General features: G+C 37.8%; 1 pseudogene; it reads right to left on the minus strand.

Annotated features, from left to right (window-relative positions):
- Positions 1-22,480: 22,480 nt before the first annotated feature.
- Positions 22,481-24,232, minus strand: LOC102008035 (annotated as a pseudogene).
- Between the last annotated feature and the right edge of the window lie 3,743 nt (positions 24,233-27,975).

Consider the following 27,975-nt stretch of genomic DNA (forward strand, 5'->3'; position numbering starts at 1 on the left):
TCACCTTTTTAATTTCTAATTGCATTGGTGTGAGTCTTTCTTTTATTTCCGTTCTCATCTTGATAATTTCCCTTTTTAATTTCAGTTTGAGGTTGGTTTATTGTTGTTATTCAAGTTTCTAAAAATTTCTCGGGCCAGGGATATAGCTCAATGGCACAAATGCCTGCCTGGCAAGCACAAGGTCCTGAGTTTGATTCCCAGTACCAAAAAAGAAAAAATTTCTCATAAGGTTGTCTGTTTGAGCTTGCTCTGTTTTCCTAATGTGAGAATTTCTGCAATGAATTTTCCTCTTATAACTGTTTTCAGAGTGCCAATGAGTTATACCATTATTGTAATTAACTTCTAGAAAATTTTAAATTTCTTTGATTTCTTCTGTAACCCATTTGTTATTTAGGAGTACATTGTTAATTGTCTAGGAGCATCTACCTTTTCTGAAATTTCTTCTGTCACTGATTTCAGTTTTCATTGCACAGATGGGGTGATTTTACTGCTTCTGTATTTACTTAAGTAGGCTTTGTGGATCAATGTGTCATCTGTTTTGGAAGGAGTATCATGTGCTGCTGAAAAGAATGTGTACTCTGTTGGAGAGGGGTGGAATACTCTGTAAATGTGTATTAACTCCGTATATTCAAGGGTGTGGTTGAGCTCTGAAATTTATTGATTTTATGTTTAGTTGGTCTGTCCCTTTGCAAAAGTGCAGTTTTAAAATTCTCTACTATGATTTTGTTAGTGTACATTTGAGCTTTTAGTTTCCGAAGTTCTTGTTTTATGAAGATAGCCACTCTAGCATTCAGTGCATATATTGCTTATCAATGATATCTCTTCTTGTTGGATTGTTGCTTTAACAATGTTGTGACCTTTTTTGTCTCTCTTAATCAGTTTTAGTTTGAAGTTTACCATGCCTGATATTAGAATTGCTATTTCTGCTGCTTTTCGGAGTTCTGGTGCATGAAACATTGCTTTTTTATCCTTTAATTTTTAGTCTATGGCCATCTTTGTACATGAGATTGGTTTCTGAAATGGAACAGATTATTGGATTCTGTTTTTTTATACAGTCTGCAAATCTGTGTCTTTTAATTGAAGATTTAAAGCCTTCAAGATGTGTTGATTATTTACTCTCAGTGGCTTCTTTATCTATTTATGCATCCTTTGTTTTTGTTTTCCTGATGCTTTTTATTGCTGTTGACCTCACTAGATTCCACTGTGTTTTTAGCTGTTTTTGATTCATTGTTTCTGTCAAGAACATTCTTAAGTATTTTCTCTAGAGCTGATTTAGCATTCATCTACCTTCTGAGCTGGTCTTTTTCATGCAAATACCTTATTTATCAATCTATTCTGAAGAATAGCTTTGCTTGGTAAATTAACTGGGCATGGAAGTTATTTGTTCTTAGGGCATGAAATGCTTCACTCCCAGCTGTTCTGGCTTTTATGGTTTGTGTTGAAAAGTTGGCTTTGATTCTACTTAGTATAATTTCTTATGTGATGTCTGGGTCTTTAAAACTGCTGGGGTATTTTTGCTGGATATCTGAGAATTTAATACAGATATGACTTTGTGATCTTTTTTCATTATAATTATTTGTTATTCTAGAAGAGTTACTTGTATTTTAAACTCTTCTTATATTTGACAAATTTTTTCCATCATTTTTGTTATCATGTTAGTGAATCTGTGCTGTATCAGTTAGGGCTTTAGTAGAGAAATAGATATAACACAAGATATATAAATGTATAAGAAGTTATTAGATTGGCTTATAATGGTCAGCCACAGAGTTGGATGAGGAAGAGTGCATGCTGGAGACTAAAGGATTCAGTCCAAGGTCTGGAGTTTACTGCAGTGTTCTGTTCAAATCTGTAACTCGAGGCTGATTGGTTTGCGACAAAAGGCTGATGAGTCTACACTGGAAGGCTGAAGGGTCCAAGGCAGAAGTGAAAGAGTCTGTCTAGAAACCAAGAGATTACATCTAAGCTGAAGGAGAATGCTGGAGCTCCTCCAAAGAATAGAAACCCATCTGTTCTGAGACTAAAGAAGTGAGGAGAATTTTTGGCTTGCCTCCCTGTCAATAATTTTCAGTTTTGTATGTCCAGTGCTACTATTTATTCTTTCTATTATTTATTTTAAATGATTTGTATTCTGTCCCTATATTTTGCCAAAGAATTATTCTGGCTATAAGAGCATCTACCTATTAAACCTTACAAAGCTTCTACATGATAGTCTTTGCAGTTACACTTTCCCGCTTTGTCTGTTATCTATGCACACTATGACTTATTTGTGGTTGTGTTGCAATGAAGTAGGTGAGGGGGTTGGGGAGAATGGGAGGTGGTTGGCTGAGGATTATTAGGCATTAAGAGGGAGGTTTGAAGGGGGATAAATTGTAGATAAGAAGAAAATTTAGATTTTAGAGTCTGATTTTATTGGAGTACTTTTAGTTGAGTTGAAGAGTATGTATTGAGAAATTTTAGAAGATATTTTGTGTGGACAAGAGAAAGATATGGGGTTTACTTTGTGACTGAGGAAAGGTATGTGGTTGCCAGAACTTGCTGATAGGGAAGACAATATGCTAGATTATTTATGAAAGAGCCAAAGGCTTAAGATGGGTTGGATCAAGAAATAATAGAGAAAATAGAAGTGAATGAGGGAGTATTGGAATCTTGGTCCAGCTCGTCTCCTAAGTGAATGGATGGTGAACAGCTTAAATAAAAGAGACAATTGGTATGATTTTAGGGCTCCTGGATTGTTAAAACCCTCTAACAGAATTTGAGATTCCCTGGAGGTTGGGACAGGGAGTGTGGGTGCTCATATTTATTTGGTTTTCAAACAAATGAAAGAAATACTGAGGCAAGCCCAGGAGCTAAGCAGGACCTTGGAAGTCAGCTCAAAGACTTCAAGTAGTAAATTTTGCCAGTTACGAGAACTATCTTATCCCTAAGGTTGATAGCTTTATTATTCTGGAATAGGGGGTTTCAGCAGCCCATGTCCTTAGTTGCCTCAGCTGTAGTTATCTTGACCTCAGACCATCATGCATGTGCTCTTTTCCAAAACAGTCAGAGATCCCTGTATCCAGCAACTTAACCCTGTACAGTCCTGTCTCCAACAAGGGAGCTCAGTATGGGGAATTTAAAAATTTGGGGGAAGAGTTTAAATGCTTGGAAAAAGAATAAAGAAATATGTTACTAATATTGTCTCGGGTTTTCCATGAAGAAATTAAATAGCGGGCTAAGATGAAGGAGAGGACCTAGGCACATATTAAATCAGAGCCCATATAAAGGGCTTCTGGGATGTGGGAAAAGAGAAGGGAAAGAAGGAGAAATTTTGTATGCATGTATATACAGGATAGATAACATGGTTGTTCTTCTGTCTTCTATTTCTATGCTGAAAGAAACTGTCAATGAGCCTTTGGTTGACCAGTATTGCATGTCTATATCTGTTTTCATGAGAAGCCACTTTGAAGATATCAATATGTAATACAACCACCATTGTTAATTCCCTACCACTTTGTTTGTAACTCTATATTGTCTGTATTGTGCTTGTGATATGTTGTAAAATGTTGTATGTCTGTTAATGTTTCCCTCCTTTTATCTTTAAAATAAAAAAATAAATAAATAAATAAATAAATAAATCAGAGCCCATAAAAGAACAAATATACAAAAGTAACAACCTAAGGCACGAAACCATAGAAGTGTATGATATAACCCTACATTTCTAAATAAATAAAAACATACAAATACCTATAAGATGTCTGATGGGAACATACATTAAACATTCCAATGAGCCACTGCATATGTGATTCCCAATAGGTTCTTTGCCAGAGAGTTTGTGTGCTCACACTACAACAACTTTTCTGATCCCTCTACCACTACGATGAAGCTAACTCAGACTCCGAACTTCTACTGGGTTGTAGACATTCTTGCTGTCTGATACAGTCTGAATTCCTGGGTTAGGAACTCCTGCTGTCCCTCTACCTGGACGTGATGGTGGATTTGGCAGACAGATTCACTGGCACAAAATTGTCCACTGAGTCAGGATTATTCCTGTGCACTCAAATCAGCTACAAGATTTATCGACTAATCCATCACAGTTGCATCTGTCAGGGCTGTTTGAGAAATAACATACCACAAGACCTTGTTTTGCATCTCCACTTAGCCTAAAGAAGAAATCCATGATTATGGTGTAAGCATATTAAAAACGTAAGTCTTGACCCACAGTTAATGTACGTTAAATGTGATGTCTATGTCTCCTTTAATGGTGAAAAACAGCATCCAAAGGTAATTGTGTAGAATCAGTTAGCCAAAGCCTAGGGTTTTAGGGACCTGGTAATATACAAGAGGTGGGAAAAGAAAAAAAAAGGTTTTTTTTCAAAGTCTTCTGCTATGAACTGGGGAAAGGAGGAAATAGGAGAGAGACAAAAGATCCTAATAATGGAAAAATATGTTATATATTTAGAATCAGATAACAAGAAAACTTGGATACAAAATTGGTAGCAAGAGGGGCTGGGGATTTAGCTCAGCGGCACAGCACCTGCCTGGCAAGTGTGAGGTCATGAGTTCGATTCCTGGTACCAGAAAAAACCAAAACAAAATAAAAAAAAAATTGGTAGCAAGAGATGGGATGGGAAACAATTCTATGACTGACATAAATATTAGAGAAAAGGTTAAAGAAGACAAAAAGGAAGAGAGGAAATAAAATAATTGAGAATGAATAAGATACAAGACAAAGAGGCCAGGTAAAGTGGTACAGATAAAAGTAGGAGAGAGATAAGGAGACAAGGAAGAATTCCCTCACCCTCTATAAGTTATATTGGGAGAAAAAAAGCAAGAGGAAGAGAAGCTCACATATGTAGATATGCTCATAAAAGAGAAAAAGGTAACTTAGTGGAATAAAAGTGTGGAGAAATACATACAGGAGGAGAAAAACAGCAAAGTATAAAAATAAATTTAAAAAGTAAAATAAAAATGAAAAAATTGTATAATCAAATAAAGGAAAATAAAAGCCCCCAACAGTAGCCATACCACTGCCTAAACGTCAGACTGCCTTGAAATTTCTCCTGCCAGATTAATTAGTCAGCCATACTTAATCTCTGCCCCCTGAAAAGTCTGTATGCATGAGCAAAATGCAGACAAATGTTCTGCCATAGCAATACATGTATCATCTGGAGTCCAACTGTCAATGCTATCCTTGTTCCCAACTAAAACCTCTTGAGCCTTGTCTTCTCTGGCTACATTTCTATCCGCATTCTGTTCTTCCGAGCTCTGACCAAAATTTCCCATCAAGTTTGACTCACACCATTCTGGTGCTGCTTCTTCAGCTGACATCTCCAAACTTTTCCAAATCCTTCCCAGGAGCACTTTTCAAATGCTTCTGAACCACATGATCAAGTACCATCATCAGGTACCCCTTTTCTGTGGTACCAAAATCTATCCTAGTTACTTCCTCATTGCTGTGACAAAATACCTGACACCTATAAGTTAAAGGAGGAAAGACTTGTTTTAGCTCACAGGTTGAAGAAGTTTCAGTCCATAGTCCATTGGCTCCAAAGCAGGGCAGCATGGCAGAGAGTCATGGTAAAGAAGAAACAATCCATACCAGGAGGGAGCAAGCAGTGAGCCTTCTGGACTTTTATTTCATCCAGGCTAAAAGTGTATTGGATGGTGCCTCCCACACCTAGGCTGGGCCTTCCCATTATCCACATCCAGGACTATGATAAACTAATCAGTTGACTAATTTATTTATCACACACCCTTGGTCCATATTCATACATCCTAGATCCAGCCACTGCTAAAAAGTCCCACCAATGAATGCATGAGGCTTTGGGGAGAATAGAGACATAAGCCATAACACCATGCTGACACATATGCCTGTGATTCTATGTAGTAAAGATCTAAGAGTGTGGAGGGTGAAAAGTTCTTCATTTTCATGACATTTTTCAGAATATCTCTGCAAAGAAATTGTATGATTTTTTTCCTCTTACAACATTGTGTAGAGTTCTCTTGACCCTACATTTTTCATTTAAAGAGGATACAGCATAAACATAAATTTATTAACTGAGTTTTCTTTTTAACTGAGACTCACACTTACCTTTGCAAGTTGGCCTATCTTCCCTAAGCTTGGACGACCCGTTCTTTTATTTTATTTTATTTTTTTTGGTTTTTCTCCGGTACTGGGAACTGAACTCATGACCTTGCGCTTGCCAGGCAAGCGCTTTTGCTACTGAGCTAAATCCCTGGCCGAGTTTTCTTTTTAAACACTAGAATCATTCGAGGACATAATATGAGGCATTATGTGGAATCGTATTTGGATTTAGAAATTCACATGTGAAATACACTTTTATAATAAGAGACAGAAAATGAAAAATAATCTAACTTTCCAACGTCACTATATCACATAAGCAAATATTAATATTTTTAAAATTCTTTATTTGTACAAATATTGAAAACCAAGTGCTCTTCACATATTTTTGTGGACACATTGGTGAAATTATTTTAAAGTTCCTTAGTCAAATGCTTAATATCATGCTCTTTGATAGTCCCATTCATGGGAAATTATCCTCCAGATTTACTCTAGGAGGGCCTCCTCAACCATCATCCCTATGTCTACACAGCTCAAGGCTGAGGTGACCATTTTACTAGCTGGCTTGGAGTGTTCAGGACACTTGGTCGTGCTCTGTCTTTCCATCTAAATAGTAAAATCTGTCTCCTATCTGTACAGCTGCCTTACATGGGCCACCAAGAAGCCTCCCCAAGCATTAGTATTGGAGCAGTGGTTAGGTCCCTACCCCTGGAAATACCTGTAGACCTTGTTCCTCATACATGTCTTGGACAAATCACCTCTTTCCTTTCTTTGTATCCTCAGGGGCCACTCTTCTCTACAGCATACCAACAGTCCTAGTTTTTCCTTAAACTTAACTTTTCATAAAAGATAGAGTAAACATTAACTTTGGAGAGCTTCTGGCTATAGCTCTACCATAAGCCTTCCCTGAGGAAAGGGGAAGCCTGGGTCCCTACAGCAGTAAAGGTAAACATAAGAACAGAGTTAAACCACCTTAACAGTATGACTCCTGACACATTTGCTACAGATCTTCCACCAGCAATTCAAGATGCTTTGGTTGGTGAGCTCTCTCCTTGCTGCTGGTAGTGGGGCTGGTGAGCATCCTCTATGCTATTTATCTCTATGGTTAGGAGTACATGCTTTGTAGCCACATGTATCAATGAATAGGGCATAACAATAGTGTTCCTATGAGTGTTAATTCAGCCTTTAAAGTGATGAAATTGGATCTGGACCCTCTAAACAAATGGTGCCATAAATTTTCTTGTGTTTCTTCTCTAGAACAAGGAACTCATGTGGCTCTTTGACATGATCTCTCAGCAAGGGTTCTTTCACCTGGATGTAGATCAGAATCATCTTCAGAATCCCTGCTAAAACTTCAGTTGAAACTCACTTGAGGGTGAAAACAGGGCTTCTGTATTGAAGGCCATTCAAATTATTAAGTTCTTATTTGGGTCTTGAAAAACACATATACCTATCTGGCACTAACAGCATATGTAAAAAAGCCTGTTTCCCTTCATTATAGCAGTAGGTATGGTATTAACAGCTTTTGTCTTTGTTGACAATCTGACCACTTGTTTTCCCCAGTCATTTCCTTTGGAAGAGTGCTTTACATAGTCAGTAAACTTGCAGACTCACAGCTCTTATTGCTCTAGAAGACTTTTCATTTTAAGAGCTTAAAAGAAAAGCATACTTCTATGAGTACCTTGAAGGCATACTAAAAGTATGCAAAATAGCTTATTAAATGGCTTTGGACTTGGGTTGCTTATTTCTGTTACTGACACCAAAATATATGAGTCAAGTGATAATATGGTAAATGATTAATGATACCCTGTTTTAATAAGGCACCAACTAAAAAGGCAGCCCTGGAACTACCCCTACCTCACTCTGAATCATTTTCTGTGGATTAAAATGTGTTTCAACTGTGACTAAGGATGTGTGCTTTCTGGAAATTAAGTGGAGGGGGGTGCTAAGAAAGTGTCAGCTTATGGGGAGCCCCTGAAAGAAGGTGTCCTTGATGGAAGAAACGAAACTGTGGTCCTAAATGAGATTATACTCCACTGATGGGTAACAGAACAGTGTCTTCCAGTTGAGCAAAGGGCAAGAGAGACAGGTAGGTGGGTGGCTCTTGTCTCTTAAAGCAAAGATCACACACTGGATTCTAAGGATCTGGATCAGTAACTCTGGCTAAGTGAGATACTGCCCTTGGTTTAGAGGATTTTGACATGATTTCATAAACTGTAATTAGAATTCAGGCTTGCTGAATCCCAGCTCTGTGATCTCATGAATTAGTGCAAGGTGCTTTGGAGGAGAGGCAAGATTTGTTCTTGCTATTTTGGTGAAACAGTTTCCTCATGTTATGGGAGGGGACTAACAGCACTATGTTGCAGGGTCCTCCGGAGGATGGACCACCACCTGTTGTGTGAAAATCAAGCCCTAAACAAATAGAAGCCTGTCATGTTAATAAAACCCTGGGGTGCTTGAAAATGGAGGGATAAAGCAGTGGTGATTTTGCCCAGAGCAGAGTACTCTGCACATAGGACTGGGTCCATAGGGCAAGGATAAGATGGGCTTGACTTGAGGAGGAGGGGGAGGGAGGAGGATGAGGAGGAGGGCTGTTTTTGAGAGAGTTTTGGAAATATAATTTTTATCCGTTTTCCAAATAGCTTCAGCATTACCTGGCCTGCTCTTTCTTCCAGAGTCTATATTTGGGTCTGAGCCTCTGTTGCTATGCAACTGCCTCCCTCTGAGCTCACAGAATGATTTAAAAAATGTGTCTGGGCAGCTGTCTCCATAGAGTCCTGGTGACAAAAATGACAGGGGGTGGGGAGAAAGTGTAGGCTGCTTGTACAGGCATGGGGTCTTGAAGTCTTGATGGCCTGATCTCTGGGAAGGGACGTTTACAGTATAGACAGGTCAGCTACCACTATAAGAGATAAATTCAGAATCCTGTGGCAATTACAATTCTCAGGTACAGGTTCTGAGAATGGGGAGGGGAAGGAAGAGGAGAGGGGAAAGGAGAGAAACAGCCTGCACCAATTGAGCAAACCTCCTTTCTACCCCTCAGAGGCTTCTGAAATCACAGAGAATTGAGCAAAGTGAGAAAAGGAAACTAGGAGCTCCAGGGACAGTGGAAGGACACGGGGAAGGGGTCTGAAATTTCATGGTTGACAGAGGACCTTGAGCTGAATCTCACTAGAAGGAGCAGAGTAAATGTCCCACTAAGGAGGAAAATAGAGGCTCCAGAATTTGGTGGATAAAGACAGCAGGACTGGAATTGGGCAGAGGTTGGATCTTTCCTCAGACCTGTCTGCATGCAGCCTGTGAGAAGTTGCAGTCTGTTTATACTCTTAGATTCTCTCGCTCCTAAAATGTGGGTGTGGGGCACAAGTATATGTTAGGGCTTAGATGTGCACTGTCCTCCCAAAGTCTCATGTTTTCAGAGGTGGGGCTTTTGGGAGGTGATTGCATCATAAAGATGCTATAACTGACTTGCTGTTAAGGGGCAGGGCCTGGTTGGAAGCAGGTCCCTGGGGGCACAATCTGGAAGGTTACCCCCCATGAACACATTTTCACTTGTATTTTCACTTGTATTTCCTTCTCTTTTCCTTTTTCTTTCTGTCCCCTCATATAATCTCTCAAATTGCCTTTCTCTCCTACATCCTGTCTGGGCATAAAAATAATATTTTGTTATATCATTTTATTAATATTATTTGTCTTCCTTATGGTTTGTATTTCATTAGTCCTTGTGATTTTGTCATTTCATAAACATTTCTATACATACATAGTTTTAATAAAAGTTGTATATATTTGTTATATATCATGTTTGTACATATGTGTATATGTGTGTGCAAACAGAAGTAATTACTACATGAAACAAATTTACATATTTATCTCCTCACATATTTCTCTTTTAAATGAAAGCCCCTGAATTCTACTTTCATCTAATTTTTAGCGTATATTAATTATTATTAACTGTGGTCATTATGCTGTACATTAAATCTCTAGACTTAGTCATCCTGCATAATTGTAATTTTATAATCTTTGTTAAAAATCTGTCACTTTCCCCAACCTACCCAACCCTTGGCAATGACTATTCTATAATCTCGTTCAATGAGCTTCAATATTTTAGATTCCATATGTAAGTGGAATCATGCAGCATTCTTCTATCTGTATATGGTTTATGTCACTTAGCACAATGTCTTACAGTTCTATCCATGTAATCACAAATGCCAGCATCTACTTTTTTAGAGTTAAATAATATTTCATTGTATATACACACACAACAAAAGTTACTTATGCATACTATAAACAGACACCTGGTTATCTTGAATATTGTGAATAGTGTTGCAGTGAAAATGGGAGTTCAGATATATGTTCAACATACTGATGTTATATCCTTTCAGTATATACTCAGAAGAGGAACTGGATTGTTGGATCATAATGGTAGTTCTATTTTTAATTTTTTGAGAAATCACCACAGTGTTTTACATAATGTCTGTACTAATTAACATTCCAGCTGTCAGTGTGTCAATGTTCTCTTTTCTCCATATCCTTGCCAAAATGTGTTACCTTTTCATTTTTATTAATAGCCATCCTAACAGGTGTGAGGTGATACCTCTTTGTGTTTTTGATTTGCATTTCCTTGAAGATTAGTGATGTTTACCAACTTTTCATATTCTTCTGGACCACTGTTATATTTTTGAAAGAAATATCTGTTTAGTTTCTTTATCTATTTTTAATAAAGTTCTTTTTATTTTGATATTTTGTTGTGTGAGTTCTATATGTATTTTGGATATTAAGTATTAATCGTATATATTCTTTGCAAATATATTTCCCCTCTTCATTTTGACTTTTTCCTTTCCTATGCAGAAGCTTTTTAGTTTGATGTAGTTCCTTTTAGTTTTGCTTTTGTTGGCTGAATTTTTGTTGTCATTTCCAAAACTCATTGCTAACACCATGTTTTCTTCTAGGTATGCTTTCATGTCTTACATTAACAGCCTCAGATACAGCCAAAGTTCATAAACTTTCCATAGTCATCTAAAAAGTGCATGTGTTATCTAATATTAGGCATCAAAATTTGATATATTTCTCTGTAAAATCTATCCTTGATGCTGTGTCACTTAGACTCTCTCTATACCTACTAATTATTTCCCACATTATGGATAGAGGAAGCATGTTAGAATCTGATAACAATTAGTATACTTTTTCATGTTTCTCTTTGTTGTGTGACTGAATATTCAAATATAAACAGTATCTCCCTAGTTAATTTTAGGTTTTAACAGTATGAAGTATATTTTTGTGCATTTAAAACCATTTGTCTATAAATTCTCCCCTCTCAAATGCCAATATAATCCCTGATTTGTTTTAATTTCTAATCACCTGTTACATGTTTATTTAAAATTTTAAACATAACTGAATGTCTTTGTTTTAGGAATTTCTCCTGAAAATAAATAATTTTAAATTTTACTTGAATAAGAAATCTGAAAATAAATATAATAAGATACTATATATGCATTTGTGTTTTTGATGTGAGCTACATGTTTATCCATTAGTAATAAATACAAAGACTGCAAAAACTGTCAACAAATAATTCATATATGAGTACAAAGGAATGCGTAGTATGCGTATGTATTAGACTTTCAAAAAACATGACTGCTATGTATTTTATATGATTTAAGGATGTCCCAACAAAAATTTGTATATTTAGGATCTTCGTTTTCTGAATACTGGTAGTATTGAGAAGTGTCCTTAGGTCAAAGAGGGCACTTCTCTAGGATGGAAATACTGATCTCCTGGAGTGAGTTCTTGTCAGTGGGACTTACTATAAAAGCCTTTACCTAGCCCACAGGTTGCTTCCTGTTTGCAGTATAATGCCTTCTGTAGCTTTCTGTTTGCAGTGTAGTATCTTCCTCTGGTACATGTTCCTGCTACCTGAGACCCTCACCAGAACCTATGTCATGCTGTTCACACTGTCCACCTCTGAAACTGTGAGCTAAATAAGTGTCTTGACATAGGTATTTTGTTAATGTAGAGGTAAATGGAAAAATGCATTAATTTTAATATTAAGATAAATTTATATTAAGATCTATAAATTTACCTTAGTTGATTATGCTGAATTGAAAGGGAAGTACTTAAAATGTGATCTCAATTTTAGATCATAATTGGTAGGTCATTATTACTGGCTCTACTTACCTGTCTGTGATTCTAGAATGAGTTATCCTTTGTGATGACTCTATGGGTCATCTGTAAAATGCACACATTGATACTTGCAGAGAAAATGGGGGGAGTGAGAAAAGCTATGGAAACTGTCTAACACGTAATACTGCAGCACATATATATATATATATATATATATATATACAACAAACATTATTTTAAAGTGCCCATTTATTAGAGATCAGTTAGATTTAAAGCAGCAAGAAATGGTTTATGATTGAAAAATTCTGCTGTCACTTCTTTATAGAACAAGTTACTTGATCATGTAGTAGAGGAAAAAGCAGCTCATCTCTTAATTACTTGTTATTTGATGTCCATTCTTGACATTCTCTTTCATTTTCTATTTGGACATTAGAATGACAACTTCCCATTGTGCTTCCAAAAAGAAAAATACAGAACAAAGCATGAACATAATTCTACTATACAGTGGATTAAAATCAGGAGTTCTAGGTTCCAAATAACTGCTTTTCATAGAATGTTCCTGATATACAAATAATTATTGAATATCAAATATTATTCACTAGAGATTGGGCCTTAATATGGACCATCTGGAGAGAGAAGACAGTAATTTCCTGGACTTGCTTTTCATGTGTACAGACTATGCCCCAATCTCTATAAAACATTTCCTGTGCAACTGAAACTCACATTGAAGTTTTCTCTTATTGCAGTACTTTCTTCCTCCACCAGAAGTAACCACTGTGCAGAAAAAATGGAAGGAAACACACAAAACTAAGTCACTTTTCAAAATTAATAAGTGATGTGTTACTGATTATCTCTAGATTTGATTATACTTCCCACAATTTCTAAATCACTGAATGATTTTGAAAGAATTGAAGTTCATTAAAACTATTTTTATGAAATACTTCAAAAATGCAAAAATTAAACATAATAAACTTCTACATAGTCATGTTTCTGTATAAGTTATTGCATATGTAATTAAAATTCCTTGTGAAGTCTCTTGTCATTGCATTAACCTCTTCCTTCCCCAGAGGTAACTACTCTGCAAAGTTTTAAGTGTTTCATTTATCAGACATTTCTTTATACATCCATTATGTATGTCTACAACTAAAAGTGAAATATGATATTCTTTTGTGGCATGAATTTATATACAGATTTCTGAGCACCTCATGGAAAAAGAAGAAACATGAGAACAGATGCACATTCACATCTCACATCTGCCATGTGTGCCTCCTTGTCATGTGTCCTCTTTTAGACTTACTAAAACAGACACACCCATTTTCATAGTTTATATGTCTTAGTTAGTACTGACAGAATATGCAGATAATATTCTCAAACTCTTTTTTCCAGGTGTTCTTAACCTCCTAAAGTTTTTCCAACAGTCAAATAGCCTAAAACAATGTCTTAGTGTATCCTGAATGTGAAATACCTTCCCTTTGTTCAAGATTCATTTGTTGTCTTTATCCAAACTATTAACTCATTTAGGCTTACTCAGTATATTTGAGCCCTAATATGGACCATCTGGTGAAAGAAGACAGTAATTTTCTGGAATTGGCTTCCATATATGTAGACGATGCCCCAATCTTGGTCTGATTAGGAGTACAGTTTATGTAGAAGTTGATCTAAATTTGTGTTATGACTGTTGGGCATGTGTGTATTTTCCTTTCCTTTTATTATTTTTAATCACACAAAGAATGTCCTGCAAAAGTGTTTTTAGTCCCATATAATGATTGCTCCTTGTGCCCTGTACTGAATAAAACTCAACTTTTACTTGGATTTGTCAGAATTTTCCTCCTCAGGAAACTGTGGTGCTAAGTGCTCGGCAATTGCATGGTGTCCCTGACTTTTCTTTTTCTGTGGCTTAAATAACTAGGTGAGCAAACAAGAGCAGCCTGTTTTCAACCTAAGGGGATCTATTTGGGAGAGCTCAGAGAAAAACATATTGTGAAACACCATTCATATCATGGACTTTGCCTTCACTAAGACCCGGGGAAGTGGTCTGAATTGTGCACATAAAGTTCATTTGAAGGACATGCTTGTTTTCCTGAGCATTTAATATTTCCCTACAGGTGCCCATTAGACATGCATGTGTGCAGATTCATATGTTAGTTCTGAGACCACTCTAGTACCATAGTTTCCTGGCTTAGGGATGTTAGTCATTGTGATAGTGAGCTACATTCTTCTAAGTATTGGAGGTATTTTTTATTGACATCATTTTTTACTTCCAAGTCAAACAGGTTAATTGTAAATAAACATGGAAAAGGGAGAAAAATATAAAAAAGGAAATAAGACTTTATACTCTTGAATAAACATTGTTAAGCAGAAATCCTATGCAGATACAACCATGTATATTTAAAAATACCAATGAAATGACTTCTTATTTAAAGATTCACAAACTTTTTAATATATATAATATATGAAGGTTAATCCATGCTAATTTATGTAAATCCATGTAATAATAAAGCTGATGAAAAACGTTAAGGATCAATTTAGGTATAGTTATGGCTTATATCTAGATGTCCACCTAAAGCCTCATGTGCTCATAGATGGGGCTTTTGAGAGCTGGCACAATCATGGGTGTGTGATACTGGATCTAGTGTGTGTGACCGTAGATTATGGGTGTGTGGTAACTGGATTAGCCCAATGATTGGATTAACATACTTCTGGGTATGAATGAATGAATTTACTGAAGACAAAAGGTTGGTGCGAGTGGCACCAACCAGTAGGCTTGTAGCCTGAATGGAACAAGTGGGGAAGGAAGGCTGGCTGTTTCCTGGTTCCTGCCAGCCATGCCATCAACTGTTTCTCTTCTGGCATGTCCCTCTGCATGCCACTCTGCCTTGGAGCAAGGTTATAGACTAAGACCTCTGTGAACTAAAAATAAACCTCCCTCCTTTGGCTTGTGGGTGTCAGGTATTTTGTCCGAGCAAGAAGAAAGTAACCAAGATAGGTATGGTAATAATACAAATGATAATATTTATTGCTGATTTTCCTAGTGCCCAGTGCTTTTGTGAGTAATGACCTACACATTCTCACTTAATCTTCACCACAACCTATTGCCTATGAACAGCAGCAAACTGAGGCACAAGGACAGGGCTATCAAATAGTGTGATGAGTTTAGACTTGAATACAACTTCCAGGTAAATGTATCTGACCTGTGTGTGCTACTGCCTCTTATGGGAAAAAGATCCTCCTTACTGCTAAACAGGGCACAGCACAGTAAAGAAAATTAAGGCTTTATGTTTTCCCCAGGTAACTTTGTCCAAATGTGAAATACCAATGGCAGTCTGTGTGGCTTTGAATTTGGAGTATGCATATCAAGTAATACTGTGGAAAGTGCTCCCCCAAGTTTGCCTACCTTCCTGTACCTCAGAGATGCTCCCAATCTATGGTAAATGAGTTTTCTTTGGTTGAGACAGAGGATAATTCAGTTTCTCAGGTATTTTAGTATTTTGTATAATTGCAAGAAAAATAGATATTAACCATGGGCAAAAATAAGTGATATAGAAAATAAATTTATAAAGCATACTCTAAAGCCTAACACCTAGCAAGAAACCACTCTAACACTTTCATATGTATTATAACTTTTTAGAAGTTTTTCTAATCAGGCATTTATATTTTTATGCATGTAGATGAAAGGTAACTTACTTTACATTTCATTGTATAATGTTATTACCTCAGTGTAGAGGATTGAACTGGGTCCCCTCTGTTTAGAAAATGTACATATGTATTAAAGCAGTTGTATTTTGTGTTGTCTTGAAATCTACATTGTGTTCCCTGATTTATCTCTTCCTTCTTCAGTGCAGGTTAATATTTCCATAGTGGAGATGAGTCCCTTCTAGAGAGAAGCACATTCATCCTCTAGTGCCCCACTCCTGCAAGGCTTCTCAGATCTCCTACCCCAAACCATAGTCTTTCTGTCTGCCCGACACCTTGAACACAGCTGCCGAGACCCCAATCTGCTGATCCTTCTCTAGGTCACCTGCCTCCTACTCTGCGCCCACTCACCTGTTACTGCTAAGACGTGCTGGAGCTACCTAGTATTTCACCACATGGATTCCTTGCACTTACATGTTTTAAATATATAATTAGAATCAGTGTAAAGCTTCCACATAGGTTCATAAGCTGGGAGTTCAGAGAGATTATTGCAATTTTTACTCCAGAATCCACTTCTTTGTAGAGAAGTTTAATGATAGAGGTACCTAGCTGCCACTTTGTGATAGAAGCTTGAACCCCACTGAGCAGGAATGGAGGAGGGAGAGGCTGTGGCCCAAGCCATATCATAGAGCTTTATAGAAGTCTGAGTGGAAAGGGACAGTCCCAGTGTGTAAGGATACCGATGGCCTCCAGATTGAAAGTATATCTTACTATGTTAGGGAGAGCTACATATGAGAAAAACTACAAGATCATTTTAATTTTCGTGTTTTGAAATCTTTAGACAAATAGCTAGAGATTTATATAAGAAAATATAGCATCAGGTCATTTATGATCATTGTAATCTGTCTTTACCTTCATTATGAACATATTTCCATGTACAAACACTTTTATGATAACATTTTAAGTTACACCAAAATATAGATTTCATTGCTTCTTTCTCATGTCAAAATGTTTCATCATGAGGATGTCCCTATATTTAGTCAGTACCCTAGTGGCTGATGTTTAGTTCTTTTCCAGCTTTTCTTTTATAAACAAAAGTATACTTAATATCTTGCTCATATATATGCAGAGCTCCCCCAAAGCGAATCAAAGCTATTCTCAGTGCCAACAAGGTCCCGAGCTCCTCTGATGAGAACAGCCAAGTTCATCAGGAAAGCCAGCATGACCAGGTCCTTCAGCAGAATAGCCCAAGAGAACCAGCAGCTCCCTAACAACTTCCCTACAGCTTCCCATAGCTTCTAATGGCCTCTCAACTTCCCCATTTCTGCCCTTATGCTGCCAGCAACAATTCTCAGGTGGTTCAGTTCAGCCAGGTGTTACAAGTTGACCACCAGTTGTCAATTCACCACATCCATGTTTATGTAAAATATATGCTTCAAGGACTTTGTGTGGGAAATTTGGGTCATTCCTATGGTCATACGGAATGACCACAGTATTTTAAAGTAATTTTCTTACCACATAGTCAATACAATTCACATATTTAAGGATATAATTCTACTATTTTTAATAAATGTCTACAGTTGTACAACATTTACCACAATAAATACTAGACTTTTCCATCAAACCAAACTCTGCTAGTATTTGAATACAGTTAAACCCCATCCCATGCCCCAGTCTAAAGATATGACTTCTGCCTCTGTGGATTTACCTATTCTGGTAAACCTATTCTAGTTTCATATAAATGGAACCACACAAATTCTTGCCCATTTTATCTCATTCCTTTCACTAGTAATGTTTTCAAGGTTAATTGATGTAGCTTATCAGTATACTTCATTTTTATTTCTGAATAATATATCACATTTAAATTTTCCATTTATCAATTGGTAGGTGCATGGGTGTTTGATTTATTTTAGCTACTATGAATAATGATGCTATATAATATGTATATAATTTTAAAATGTAGATGTATCATTTAATATCAGGTATACGCCTAGGAGTGGACTGCTGGGTTATGTTGTAAACATTTCTTATGCATTTGAGGAACTGCCAAACAATGTCTATGATCCTGACAGTGATTAGATTAGGGCTATGGGTTCTGCCATGTTTTTTCAGTATACAGTAACTGTTTTATTCACCTACTTTTTTCTTTAGAAATGAGTCACTAAGTGAGCCCTGCTCCCTGGAAAGGGCAGAATTAAGTCTCATATCGTGGAGGAATGGAAGCTACATATTATTACTTAATAAGGATAATTAATTTTCTTTTATCTATTAATTAAAACATGTATTTATATCAGTATAGATTAATGTATACTTAATGTAGGTTGTGTTATTTCATTTTGAGGAAAACTCCAACATCTTGATTTCTGTGCTTCAGTCTGGAGCATGAGACTCCAGAAAGATTAGAGTATTCAGATGTCTGGCAGCTTTAGGACACAAGACTCTAGTGAAATTCCAGGCTTCACTACTGAGTAGGTATTAACATAGATTTCCATATGTACTAAAGCTCTCCTAAATGCTCTACCACCTTTAAACTGTGGATTTAATAATAGTTAAGTAAAGGTTAAGATGAAAAGGGAAATAATTGAAAATACCAGTTTGGTTACATTAGTTAAACAAATGGAAAGAGGAAACATCTGTTGTTCTAAGTCCCTATCTGTCTGGCACCTTAAAAAGCCAGTCAGTTCACATGACACCTAGGTGTCTAGGACCCAGGGGGAAGATTTTGTTTCCATTATCATCACCACCATCATCGTCATCATCGTCATCGTCATCATCAAGAGGGATTATTGAGTGAGCATGAGAACTATAAAATGAGAAGTCCTATGTCTTGGTGGCACCCCACCATCTACCTAAGAGGTGACAGTATATGTTTCTTAAACTGTCTTTATTACCACTTTTCAAAGAGACTTTTAGACGTTTGGTTTTCTTATTAATTAACTCCTTCCTGGAGCATGAAATATTAATACCACAAAAGTAGGGTTAACTATGTATGTACTGCCACAAATCATTCAAACCCTGCCATCAAGAACCACTTTGAACTCTTTAGAGGCAGGATTGCCTCTGTTAAGAATACTTGGAATATTTTCATGAAAGCAAAAGGTGAAAGCCCATTCCTGATTCTTACTTGATACTGGAATACTTTCTTAGCTTCTCTCTGTCATCTATTGATAATGTGTGAAAGAGGACTCACAATAGATGTGCCAGGCTATGTTTGTCAGAAGACAGCACAGAGATCAGAAATAATTCGGCTGAGCTGAGTCAAAACACAGAATCCTGAGAGATGATAACTACTGTTTGGGGTCAATATGTCAAAAAGAAATAGATACTAAAACATATATATGGTTAACTTTCTCTCTTTCCATGTGCTGTTATTATTAAAATGTGGGGATTCTCTTACCCTGGGAGCCTTAGTAGGACTTTAAAATAATTTTGGCTATAGTCTTTGGTGGGTTTTAGTATGAGTATAAATTTCTGAACATTTTGTCAAATCCTCCTGGGTAGAATTTCTAAGGAATGGTTTCTCTGTATGTGGCTTTCAATCCACTCTTAGAATTAAAGGCCTAATTCAAATCTTAATCTATAAGCTGAGCCTTCACTGCAGTAACTTGTGTTAAAGAATTAGGAAGCTTTTATTACAAACTGCTCCCAGAGCCATTTGGAAGCCCATGTCCTCAGTAGGTTGCTTCATCTATATTCAGTCAGGACATGGGGGATTTGATCATTTGAGAAGTGTTTCTCAAAGAAGGTGACCTGAAACACTACAACAAGATTAGCTTTCAGCAGGAAAGTCACTTTTCCTTTGCAAATATAGACAAGGATGCTTCATCAGATAGTACACTTTAAGGTCCTCTGCCTTTGTGACTGTTCCAACATGGCACTGCTAGATGATTATGTCTAATTCTGGCATTCATTACTAAGAAGTCTGTGCCAACAAAACTAAGTCATATTCTCCAATATCATCTTTATAAAGCATAAGATTTGGAATTCAGCATGTCTGACTACAGATGGAGTCACATCATAGGAGCTCAGAAAAGATGCTCTGACAAAAAGGTCAGCTTAGTTGTGGGAAGCACATCACCAAGGAATGTGGAGAGTGAGGAGCTGAGCAGTTCCACAGCAGTCACTGACATATCCTGAGAACCCATAGCCAATGCATGAGACCGATTGCAATCTCCTGATGAAATCTACTAGAGAGAGTACATAACTACACCCCCGATTTGTTGGACGTTTACTTGCCGGTGAATCTGCCTACCAATTCCAGCACCACACCCAGATGGGGGGATGAGAAGTGTTACTAACCCAAGAACTATGTCTGCATCAGACTCTGTCTGGATGCCTGAAAGCTGGCAGAGTGAAGTCTTGAGACTGAGTTATCTTCAGTTTTGTGGTGGAAAACTCAGAGGAGATATTAGGGTGTGAACACCCAGGCTTTCTATTAAGAAAAGGTTACATGTGAATCATATGTACATTGCCTTGTTGGAGTGTTTAAACTGATTTCCCATCAGATGTATCTTCTAGGATTTTTTTGTTTGCACTGTATAGTTATGGTTTTTTATGGGTTTAGTATTTATGTAGTTTTTGTTGTTTGATTTTTTATTTTTGTTTGTATTTGCTTTGACTTAGTTGATATCTAGGGTATTTCCCTCTTCTCACGTCCCTATCTAGTCCCTATCTAGTTTCTTCACCTCAAACCCACACAGCAATACTATTACCTTATTTCTTAATTCCTTTTCCCAGTATATAGCCTACTCCTCTCAAGTTTTCAGTTTGCTATAGTCTGCTCTCTTGCAGTCACTCCCACCTTCTCCAGTATTAACCCTCTATCCATCTCATCTTATTCCTTAGGCTCTTCTGTATCCTACATAAGGCCCTGTCCTCCCAAACCTCTTTTCTACATTACAGGTACACAAACCCATCAGCAGGTTTTGACAACCACATAGGTTTCCTCAATCACAAAGTAAGTCTCCCTCCTCCTATATCTCATCCTTGCCCTCACATATATCTTTGTAAAGCCCTCAACACTTGGAAATTGTGGACAGAAGAGTGCTTGAAATGAAGGTTAAGATGGAGGGATTCCTTGGCAATAGTCTAAGGCTCCAGGAACATATGGTTAAAGATTACAGCAGATCTGTAGAGGAAACACCCAGGCCAAATTAACAATAAGTTATTCACAGAAATGTTTGCTCTGGCCCTTGTGTTCCTCCTGTCCTCCAATAAGCTTCCCACCTGATAAGCTTGCTTAAACTAGGTTGACATTTGTCATGTAGTAAACCATTCTGTTCCTTCTCTGTCTCCTGATCAAAACTCTTATATAAATGTTTCAAATGTTTTTGTTCTGTATCTTTGTTCTTACATCTTTGAGATAGAAATAAATACCCACAGAGGTTTCAGCTTGGGGCTGTTTTCTTGAGACTCACAATAAGTTATCTCTGAATCAGCCCCGTTTGGTCTGTCAGTATTCAGACCAAGTGTCATCCATGATATCTTTCATCTTCTGCACTGCCAGCTGAACACTGTGAGAAGTGCTCCCCCATGTGAGGCACCTTTGAAACCCACTGTGTGAGGCAAACAGAACAGTGAGGAAAAGCTGTGAGGTACAAAGCTGTAAGGCAATTTGCGGTTACTAATTAGCATGAAGGACTGGCCTCCCAAGGCCTGAAATTGAACAAGGACATCTAACTCTTTATTTTAATCCCAGTAAGGGGACCTAAACAGCCACAGAATAGTTGACAATTCTATTGCATGGTCTAAGGTAGGTCTTTTTGACCCAGAGGTCTTAGCTGTCTAACTGCTAAGTGAGTGGGAGCAGTTTACTTTATTTTCTTTTTGCTCTTTTACTTTAATTTTAATGATGAGGAGAAGCTCAAGAGGACAAACTGAAAATTAAAAAATAAAAGTTCTAGGCCTACAAAATAAAGATAAGGAAAAGAATTTCTCCCTGCAACATTACCCCAGATGGTCTGCTGGGCATAAATGCTATTTCCTAAATTTAAACAAGCCTGTTGTTAGAAATCCTAACTAATTGATAAATTTACTTTTGGCTTCCAGTTTGAGTTGGTATTTTTGTTTAATTGATATGTTTAGAACATTTCTTGTACATTATAAATTCTTAGACTACAATTACAGGGTTAAATTGCTCTTCAGTAAAGATAAAAACTATTCCAGGCTACTGGAAGGTTTATTGGCAGTTAACCAAATTTAAAATGCAACAATCTGAGACCAAAAAGGGAGAAAGAAAATGGCACTTTAAAATCCAAGTAGTAAAGACCGGGTGTGGTGGCGCATGCCTGTAATCCCAGCTTGGGAGGCTGAGGCAGGAGGATCGTTGTGAGTTCAAGACAAGCCTGGGCTACAAAGTGAGCTCAAGGCCAGCGTGAACTGCATAGTGAGACCCTGTCTCAAAAAGATAAATAAATAAATAAATAAATAAATAAATAAATAAATAAATAAATAAAATCCAAGTAGCAATTGCCAGGTTTGTTAGAGAAAGATTATGATAAGTAGGACAAAAAGGTATGAAAAAAGCTGTAAGTGTGGTGGTTTTTTTTTTTTTTAGCTAGATAATTTATCTTTATTGCCAAAATTGCAGAGTACTCTACCTAGCACAAAGGAGAACTGGGGCAACAGTGCGACATGGAGAAACCAACCTTCGAAATTTTTTTACAGGGTCTTGAAGAGGTCAAGGTCCCAACTTGATGAGATGCAGCCTTGAGACTGGAGAATTTCTCAGTTAAATAAGGAGGGGCAACAGAACAACGAGGAGAGGAATCCTGAAGAACTAGACGGTTTTTGATCTCAAGTAGAGCACTACCTGAGGCTGTTCACAGTGTCTAACCAGGGACCCTCTGGCAGGGGATAGGCCTGGGCTCCTGCCGTGTGCTTCTCTATTTAGGCTACAACTTCCTTCAAGGCGGCCCCCAGCTCTGGGAAGGAATACTAGTAGTCAGTGGCCAATGTCCACCGGGGACCACCTTCTGACCTTCCACCAGCATGATGGCATGTTCTCACCCAAAGACACCTTGTACCACAGTGCTGGGGACAAGGATGAAGGCTGGGTGGCCCAGAGCAGCACCCAAGGCTTGGGCAAACAGCATCGGTAGTGGTGGAGGCTGGAGCCACCCCATTGAGGACCCCGTGCACGTGGTTTGCTTCAAGGGCATGGGTCAGGATTCCCGCCAGGTCCCTGATGTGAATTCAGGGGAAGAATTGGTAGCCTGAGCCTTTGAGGCCCCCCAGGCCCAGAGGAAGGGCAGCAGCATATGGCCAATGGTACCACCTCCACGGACCAGCACAACTCCTGATCATACCACCACCTGGCATGTAGCATCTCCAGGAAGCCTGGCTGCAGCTTCCCATCTGGTCACAAGGTTGGAGAAAAAATCAAAATCTCCTGGGCTGTCCTCATCATACTCTGCAGTCAGGAGGGGCAGGTAGTACACTACACCTGTGACTACAATCCAGGCCTGGAGTGGTTATGGGGCTTTGCTGATGGCTTTTGACATTATTTGGGTGGTCTCCGGGCGGCTGCTGAGAACCTCTTTTTAGAAGGCTTCATTCCACCTTCAGAGATGGTTGAGGGTGTTCTCTCCGGCCAGGGTGACCACGGCATCGCAGCTGGGCAGCCCCAACTTGGCGAGCTCCTCCTGCTGGAGAAAGCAGGGTCTGCAGGCCTGCTCCTGCCCCCCTCCCCGCAGAGGACAGGAGACCCACATGATCCTAGCCTGCCTGGCGGTCGGGAGACCAGCTTCACCTCGTGGCCCCTAGCTTTCAGCAGCCGGGTTAGGGCTGTTCCAACGAAGCCTGTCCCACCACCTGCGCAAAACTTAAAGCCGCGATATATTTTTGATGTGAGAGGATTTTGTATAATTGCCCTACCAGAAAGAAAAAGAGAGACACAAAATGAGAAGGTTCAAATATGCCAAAAAGGAGTTTGTGGAGGACGTGGTTTATAAAGAGGAGATATGTATATTTGGTTATTTTGAACTTTTGCTCTTGTTGGTTTGGTTGAGCTCAAATTATTCTTTCCAAAAGGTCCTTGTTGCTCAAAAAAGATTAGGGGGCTCTTACCTAATCTTACCTCTCATTCTTATCTCTCTCTCCTTCCTAGGTCCTAACTCTCCTCTTTGGTTTAACCTATGCTTTTAGACAAAGGCTATAACTCTCACTTCTGAGATTAGTACTAAACATGTGTTTTTCTATACGACTAACAAAGACACCTAGACTAGTCAATGAGAAAAACAAGGCAAAGCTGCTCCTCAGGCAATTCTGACCTGATTTGTGAGACTCATTATTGCTGACTTCATAGTATTAAATATATTTATGTTTCCCAATAGTGTAAGTCTTTAAAGATGCAAAACTAAAGGACGTTTATCATACTTGTGACGTCTAGGGTAAAATTATTTATGGTAATAAACTTTTAAACTGAAATATCTGACTTTCTCTTTTTTTCCCAGCTATTTGTGATTAAATACATATGCCAATCAATTATTAAAATAAAAAGGGAAATATAATTGAGAAACTTCTGCCACAAGAACAAATGTCTGAAGCGATATTTACTTTACAATTTTTAAATTGTGGTTTAGAAGAAAAACCAACCAACAAACAAACTATTCTCACTAAGGACAGGCCAAAGCCTTTGGTTCTTTACTAACAGCCCTTATCTGGACCACATAGCCTTAACCCTATAAAACTGCTCACTTTGGGGAGGGGATATGCACTGTTTTGTCACTCACAGGCCCACTTTTTGTTCCTGGAAAGCCTGTGTGTCCCTGTGTCTCTACCATGTGGCAGCAAGCTAGACACTGCAAAGTCTGAGCATTCCCTTCACTTCTGAAAACCTATTTCATGTAATGCACAAGTCACTTACAACCTCAAAATTACAAAGGCCCCTTATCTTTCTGGGTTTGCTGACATAAATACCTCAAGTAATTTTTATGGTTTATTGTGCTCATGTCTTTGACATAGTTACATGGAGAGATCCCGAACAACCTCTTTCTTCTGCTGACACCTCCTATACAGGCAGAACTTCACTCTTTTTGCCCCTTAAGGGACTGTGGAGGGGGACTATGACCACTCTGGCTGTTCCAGTGGTTGTTACCTATTACCCCACACATGGTATCTCCTGGCAGAAGAATTTCCATTGTGCACAGTCACCAATAACACTGATAGTAATTATTGTATTGCTTTTCAAAGCCCCAACAGTGTATAAATAATTTTTAATATTTCTCAATTAAACATTATTCATATTATGGCACTCAGACAATGAGCCAAATCATGACTCCCCACCAGTCTGATAGAGAGTAGATAGGGAATTCCACTCCTGAGTAAATAACTGCAGTGCTTGAACATATCAGACAAAGAGTGCTTTCTAGGCATTTTTATTTTTTATTTTTTATTTTTTATTTTTTTTGGTTTTTCTCCGGTACCGGGAACTGAACTCACGACCTTGCGCTTGCCAGGCAGGCGCTTTGCCGCTGAGCTAAATCCCCAGCCCCTCTAGGCATTTTTATTACAACTGTTATCACAGCTACAGCAGTGACTGCTGCAGTTGATTTATATCGCTCTATCCAAACTCCTCAGACTATGGATGCCCATTTCCAAACTGTTACCTTTGAACTACAACTCTAATTTTACCCTAGAAGTGTACAAGACTTGTACATAAAGAAAGTGTACAAGACTTAATATCATTTAGGCAGTTGTCAACTTGCTTGCTGAACACCAACAGGCCTTATGGACATGTAGCTGGCAAAGTTGTGATGGTGGATATCACATGGTGTACGTTACTCCTATTCCTTTCAATCATTCTGAATCTTGGGAAGAAATCCAATAACTTAGTCCCTTTCATACAAATCTGGATGGACATATTTACCTCCCAGACCAACTTCAGGCTTAACTTCATAAATTTCAAATGGAGGCTCACAACATTACTTTGGATCATCTCAATGATATTATTGGCTCAACCCTAAGAACTGGTTCTCTGGTCTCAACTTTCACATTTGCATTCTTATAGCTATTGTAATAATGTTTTCTCTGCTCCTCCTTGCAGTCTTATGAGGGCTCTGTATGCTTTTCCAATAGATCCTCTGTGTAGAAGCCATGGTGACCTTCCCACCCCAAGCCCAGTACCCCTCTATCCTGTACTTTCCTTGCTCTGATTAATCTGGGTTATCAAACAAAAAAGGGGAAATGTGGGGAAACTGGCTACAGGAGTCCTAAAATAAATGTAAATAAAGGGATCTCCAGCAATAGTCCAAGTCCCATGGAATGCACAATTAAAGATTAGAGCAGATCTTCAGAGGCAACAGTGAAGCGTAATCAACAATAAATTATTCTCAGAGGTGTTTACTCTGACCACTGTGCTCTTCCTGCCCTCCAATAAGTTTTCTGCCCAATAAGCTTGCTTAACCTAGGTCAACATGTGTCAGGTAGCAAACCACTCTTTCCCTTTCCTGTCCCCTGACCAAAACTCCTATACAAATCTTGCAAATATTTTTGTTTTGCATCTTTGTTCCCACATCCTTAAGTTAGAAATAAATAGCCACAGAGGTTTCAGCTTGGGGCTGTTTTCTTGAGACTTCCTCATGCTGAATTCTCTGTGAATCAACCCCTCTTGGCCTCTCAGTGACCTGACTGTTGACTGTAAGTAATCTTTCATGCTCTGTACATCATGGTCACACACTGGGACTAATGCTAACCCTGAACACAAGAAAAACACTCCAGTAGGCACTGACCTCATATAAATTTTCTATTTTTATATTTGTTTCACCTATCACTAGAGCCCCTACAAACCTTACATTTTAAAGTCTTACACTCTTCTTTCACCCACCCATTAACTTCTTTCCTCCACTTTTCCTACGTCATTGCCAAACAACTGCTACCAATACACATAGCATAGATTATTGATGAAGGCTGACAGTGTAAATATAAGGTTTATCATATAAGTGATATATGATCAGATCTGCTGATCCTGTTATAACCAGAAGTAATCCCTTCTTGAAATCATAGGGACAGAGTCCAAATCACTTAAATTAAATACATACCTAAAGAGGTAAGTAATATTACTGAAACAAATAAAGCTGAAAATACACCACGGGAAAGCAATATCTTACTAAGAATCTTCATATAAATTACAAGCTATTCCCATACTACTAGACTTCAAAACATAGCACTTAACAAAGGGAATAAAAAAAGATAAAAAACAGATATACATGTATACAGGATCTTGGGAAAGCAAAATAATAGAGGACCAACAAGGTCTCCCCACACCCTAAGGCAGATCAAATGGCACAAATGGAGAGAAAAGCATATACAACATAATGAAACTCTATGAAAAGATTAAAGAGGAGATGAAAAAACTTGGTGAGTTCAAAAAGGAAATGAATCAAAATATAATGGACCTGTCACTCCAAATACCTAAAATAAAATGTGGAAATAAATTAAAAATGGAAAAACTGACAAAAATGTTTCAAAAATAAATGAGAAATATATCAAATATATAGAGTCCATAAAAAGATATCAGGTAGAAATACCAGATATAAAAAACTATGGAATTCATAAACTGCAGAAATGACCAGCGTGAAAACACACTGTCTGAAATAGAGGAAAAATTGGTAAATTGTGATGAAGTACTCAGAGAAGCCACAAAAATAAGATATCAAGAAATGACCATCCAGAGGCTACTAGATGACACTAACAAGACCAAACTAGGGCCAACTGGAGTTAGAGAAAAAGTACAAGGTAACACAGAATTATTACTATGTTTACAGAAATCATAGCAGAAAATTTCCCAAATGTGTGAAAAAAATTCAAAATACAACAGAAAGAGGCCTCCAGAACACTAATTATTCTAAAAGAAGCTCACCAAGGCACATCATTATTAAGCTGCAATATGTCCAATAACAACAAAAACAGAATTTTAAAGGCAGTTGGAGAAAAAAACAAAAATAACATAAAGAGCACCTATTAGAATTACAGCAGACTTCTCAACGCAAAACTTAAAGGCCAGATGACTTTGGAGTGATGTATTTAAAGCCCTCAGGGCAAACAATTTACAATTAAGATTAACAAACCCAGCAGAACTTTTCTTCAAAGTAGATGAAATAAGGACATTTCATGAAAAAGAGCAGCTCAAATGATATATAAATACAAAACCACCACTTCAGAAA

Source organism: Chinchilla lanigera, unplaced genomic scaffold (assembly GCF_000276665.1).
Source record: "Chinchilla lanigera isolate Chin_1 unplaced genomic scaffold, ChiLan1.0 scaffold00147, whole genome shotgun sequence".
Classification (NCBI taxonomy): Eukaryota; Metazoa; Chordata; class Mammalia; order Rodentia; family Chinchillidae; genus Chinchilla; species Chinchilla lanigera.